Genomic DNA, 6,000 nt, shown 5'->3' on the forward strand with positions numbered 1-6,000 from the left:
GCCCCCAGGAAAGCCCTGCTCTTTTCATGGAGAAACTCAGAGAGGCAATGAGAAAACACACCACCGTGGATCCTGAATCCACAGAGGGCCAACTACTTTTAAAGGACAAATTTATCACTCAGTCAGCCCCAGACATCCGGAGGAAGTTACAAAAATTGGCATATGGCCCTGATCAATCTTTAGATAACATCCTCCGAATTGCTACTTCGGTTTTCTACAATAGAGATATAGAGGAAAAAAAGGAGAAAGAGCTTAGAGACAGAAAAAAAGCTGAAACGCTGGTATTTGCTCTCAGAGGAGTAAGCTCCCAGGGTACAGGAGGACGAAATGCTCCTCCATCCACAAAAGGGACTTGTTTCCAATGTGAAGAGGAAGGACATTTCAAACGAGATTGCCCAAAGGCCAAGCGTCCGCCTCCACGGCCCTGCCCTAAATGTCAAGGCAATCACTGGAAGAGTGACTGTCCCCAGGGACGTAAGTCCTTGAAGTCAGATCCCTCTACACATGCCTGACGGGGCCCGGGCTCAACCTTGGCTCCCATGACTCCTATCACCGCATGTGAGCCCCGGGTATGCTTCTTCGTAGGGAGCCAAAAGGTCAACTTCCTTTTAGATACTGGCGCCAGTTATTCTGTGCTCACCTCTTATCCTGGACCTCTTTCCTCTAATACTTTAACCGTACAAGGGGTGTCTGGATGGCCTTTTACCAGAAGGCTTACTCCCCCACTGAGTTGTGAGTGGGACGGGGTGATGTTTTCTCATGCATTTCTGATAGTCCCAGAATGTCCTAGCCCTTTATTGGAAAGAGACATACTTTCAAAACTTCAAACGTCAGTTACAATGAATTTAAGACCAAGAGGACCATTATGTCTGCCTTTATTAGAATGTGATATAAACCCTGAAGTGTGGGCTACTGAAGGCAAAATTGGATGGGCAAAAAGTGCAGTTCCTATCAAAATAGTTTTAAAGGACCCTTCTGTCTTTCCACATCAGAGACAATATCCCTTACGCCCAGAGGCAAAAAAGGGTTTATTAAAGATCATTCAGAACCTCAAAAGACAGAAACTTTTAGTGCCCTGCAATAGCCCATGTAACACACCCATTTTAGGAATTCAGAAACCCAATGGGGAATGGAGACTAGTTCAGGACCTGAGAATAATTAATGAAGCAGTTGTTCCTCTCCACCCTATGGTTCCTAACCCATACACTCTGTTATCTGAGATTCCAGCAGATGCTGCCTGGTTCACTGTGTTAGATTTAAAAGATGCCTTTTTTTGTATACCCTTAGACCCCCAATCACAATATCTGTTTGCTTTTGAAGAGCCAGATAGTGGATCTCAACTGACTTGGACTGTATTACCCCAAGGGTTTAGAGACAGTCCCCATTTGTTTGGCCAAACCCTAGCTAAGGATTTAACAGAGTTCAGAGATAAGACATCTCTGACTGTCCTGCAATATGTAGATGATATACTTTTGTGTGCCTCCACTAAAAGGGAATTTCAAGAGGCTACTAAGGAGCTTTTAAACTTCTTAGCTGATAAAGGTTATAAAGTCTCAAAGAAAAAAGCTCAATTGTGCCAAAAACGAGTTCAATATTTAGGATTACAGCTGTCTCAAGGAACTCGCAAGCTAGGACCAGAAAGAATAACCCCCATAGGACAATATCCTCTACCTCAGACCATAAGACAACTTAGAGGCTTCCTAGGGATAACTGGATACCGTAGGCTTTGGATCCCTGGATATGGGGAAATAGCTAAACCTCTCTATAGCCTCCTCAAAGAAACACTACGCCAAGGAACGACTTCCCTCATATGGGAACCAGAACAGATTAAAGCCTTCAAGACATTAAAAGGGGCCTTACTCCAAGCCCCTGCCCTCAGCTTACCCACTGAACAAAAATTCAACCTATTTGTCACTGAGAGAGGAGGGATAGCCCTAGGAGTGGTCACACAAAAGAAGGGACCAGCTCAACAGCCAGTAGCTTATTTCAGTAAGGAGCTTGATCTTGTGTCCCGAGGATGGCTTCATTGTTTGAGGGTAGTAGCAGCTGTGGCTTTGCTAGTTCCTGAGGCAATTAAAATCACCCTGGGAAGAGACCTTATTGTCTACACCTCCCATGATCTCTCAGGAATTTTAAACACAAAAGGTGAACTATGGCTCTCAGACAACCGCCTTCTAAAATATCAAACCCTACTTTTAGAAGGACCTGTAACTCAAATAAGGACTTGTTCTAATTTAAACCCAGCTACCTTCCTCCCAGAGAAATTAGAGGGAAATCCTGAACATAACTGCCAACAAGTCCTGTCTATAAACTACTCAGCTAGGAAGGACCTTCAAAACCTTCCCCTATCCAATCCTGACCTTACCATGTTCACTGATGGGAGTTCCTTTATGGAACAAGGAGAACGCAAAGCTGGATATGCTGTGGTAACTTTACATGACACCATAGAGGCACAATCTTTGCCCCCAGGCACAAGCTCTCAACTAGCTGAATTGATAGCCTTAACAAGAGCATTAGAAATAGGGAACAACAGAGAATTAATGTTTATACTGACTCCAAATACGCCTACCTAATCCTGCATGCACATGCAGCAATTTGGAAGGAAAGAGGATTTCAAACTACTGGGGGAACGTCTATAAAGAACTATGAGCAAATCTTAAGACTACTAGAGGCTGTTCATTTACCCAAGGAAGTAGCAGTAATTCATTGCCAGGGGCATCAAAAAGGAATAAATGAGATAGCAGAAGGGAACAGACTAGCAGACCAACAAGCCAAGGAGGCCGCTAAGGGTAATTCACAGACAACTACCTTAGCCCCCTTGATATGGACAGGCCCTCCCCCAGAGATAAGACCTCAGTACACCCAGGAGGAAACTAACAAGGCATTATCTAAGGGAGGTATTCTCTTACCCTCTGGGTGGATTCAAATGGAAGATGACAAACTTTATTTACCTGCTAATTCCCAGTGGAAGATTTTACATACCTTACATCAATCTTTCCACTTAGGAGAAGAAAATACTCTCAAATTAACCCGAGAGATATTTGAAGGAAAGGATCTTTCAAAGACTATTCACCAAATAGTCAAAGCCTATGGCACATGCCAAAGAAATAATCCACATAATTCTACTCAAAAACCCCCAGGATTACAAAGAACAGGACAATTCCCTGGGGAAGACTGGCAACTTGATTTTACTCATATGCCTAAGAGTAATAGATTTCAATATTTACTAGTTATGGTAGATACTTTTACTGGATGGACTGAAGCCTACCCCTCCCGAACTGAACAAGCAGGAGAGGTAGTCAAGGCATTATTACAGGAAATAATCCCACGATTTGGGTTGCCTTAAAGTCTACAGAGCGACAATGGAGCAGCCTTTAAGGCAGCTGTCACTCAGGGGATATCAAAAGCCTTAGGCATTAAGTATCATCTCCATTGTGCTTGGAGACCTCAATCCTCAGGAAAGGTAGAAAAAACTAATGATATTTTAAAAAGACATCTAAGAAAACTCACTCAAGAGACCCACTACCCATGGCCTAAGGTGCTTCCTTTAGCACTGCTCAGAATCAGGAACACCCTAAAGACATTAGGGCTCAGCCCATTTGAGCTCCTATAAGGGAGACCATTCCTAAGAAATGATATTCTTAAAGACCAAGAAACTGCAGATCTAGTGACTCATATCACAAAGTTGGCCAAATTTCAAGCTGAAATTCGCAAGTATCCTATATCTGAGCCAGTTACTTCTCCACCTCTATATGAGCCTGGAGATCTAGTTATGATTAAGACCATCCCTTCAAACTCTCCAAACTTAGACCCTATTTGGAAAGGACCTTTTTCTGTAATCTTGTCCACCCCTTCCGCAGTAAAGGTGCTGGGACAGGAGAATTGGATCCACCACTCTCGGATTAAGGCCTGCCATCCTGAGCCGATACCCAAAGAGACTACTTCTTCCCAAGAAACTGAGGAACGATACTCCTGCAATCCAGTAGAGGACCTAAAATATCTCTTCCGCAGAGAAAATGGTGATATGTAAACTTTTCCTTCTCTTTCTCCTTTTTACCATAAACAGACCAACTGAAGCTAACTCTTTTCTAATGTGGGCTCAACAGTATGCCATTAGGTTACAGAAAGATAATTGCTGGATATGTGGACTATTACCCCTTTCCAGCACTTCTGGACTACCTTGATGGGTATCCACATTACAAGGAAAGGACTGGATAAATTTACAATCCTTAATGTTACAACAAAAGAAGGAAAGACCCTATTTACAAAATGCCTCTCGTGCAGATGTTAATTTATGACCTATAAATGAAACTTTATCACAACCTGGTCATGGAAAGATTTTCACTTTAAACCAGACCAACCTTCAGACGTCCACTACTGTTAAATCCCATATAGGCCCATCTAATTCTCTCCCTCCACTACCTGCACCATCAATATGTCACAGGTATAAAGATGGTTATTATCAGATTTGGGACGGAGATTTATGGCTCACTCCCACTATTGGGCATTTAAACCAAAAGGCCCCACTCTGTTGGGAACAGCGAAACCATACCTATGACACGTGGCCTAATGCTACTTGAGAATTAGGATGGACCCCAGAGTCACAATGTCAAAAAATTATAGTTTTACAAACCAATGATTGGTTTGGAACAAATTGGATTTCTAGACCTAAAACTATTTGGCCAGCACCCAATGGGACTCAATGGATATGTGGAACTAACCTATGGCCCTGGCTTCCCCCAGGCTGGATAGGAAGATGTACTATTGGGTACCCCTGGATGCAGGGGAGATGGACCCCAAATATAACACAGCCAGCAAACCTCCCCAATCTCAAACACAGATGGGGACGATCTGTATTTCGTTGGTATGATCATCTAGCTTCTTTGTTTATCCCACAAATTGGTTTAGAAGATGTAATGTGGCATGTGGAGACTTTAAACAATTATACTCAAACTGCCCTCCATGATGTTGAGGAAAGTATCTCTCTCCTTAATACTGAAATAACACTTATGAGGAAGGCCATCTTACAAAATCGAATGGCTTTAGATGTCCTTACTGCAGCCCAAGGTGGTACTTGTGCTGTTATTAAAACTGAATGTTGTGTTTACATCCCTGACAATTCTGGCAATGTGACAAATATCCTTAAGGATTTACATACTCAGATAAAAGCCATGTCCTCACCAACTTTGTCATGGGAACAATATCTTAGCTCCTGGTTCTCTGGTACTTCCTGGTGGAAAACATTGTTAGTCTCTGTCTTTGGTATCATACCTATTGGCATATTCCTGTGCTGTGGTATTTATTGCTGCATCAATATGGTTCCAATATTAATGAATTCTTGTTTCTCTTATAGACCACCCATCGCCCAAATGGCCTTCCAGCCTATTACTTCTCAATCGGACTTCTATCATGGACCACTCGATAGACCCGATTTTTAAAAGGGGACTCCAAACTGCTTGCCCCAACATCGCCCCTTTTGTCAGCCTGAAGAAGCCAGAACGGTCTTCGCCCCCATTCCTTACAGCAGTAAGGAGCTCCCCAAATTAGAGGGGGGAATGAAGCCAGATTTAAAGTTAGGTAGTCAGTGTAGTTAGGTAAATCGGGTCTAATATCTAAAATGGAGGCCATGCTGGGAATGACTCAGGGAAAACAGGACAACTCATGGAATGTTAATAAAGTTCCAAAAAGGCCCTAGGCCAAAGTCCACCTGGAAGAAATGTTAATGAACATCCCCCAACAGATTTGAAGACAGCCCATCCCAAAGAAATGTTAATGAAGCCCAGGATACAGCCCCCAACAGATTTGGAGATAGCCCATCCCAAAGAAATGTTAATGAACAGCAGACTTGACTCGGAAATGCCCAGATTACTTCTTTGGCCCACCTGTGTCCCAGCCCTTCCCACCTACATTCCATCACCAAACCTATAAAAGGGGAACACATTGCCCGTTAACTGGATTCCACCTTTTGGGTCCCCTTCTTCCTCGGGGAGAAGTCTTTTC

Source organism: Urocitellus parryii, chromosome 4 (genome assembly GCF_045843805.1).
Source record: "Urocitellus parryii isolate mUroPar1 chromosome 4, mUroPar1.hap1, whole genome shotgun sequence".
Lineage (NCBI taxonomy): Eukaryota > Metazoa > Chordata > Mammalia > Rodentia > Sciuridae > Urocitellus > Urocitellus parryii.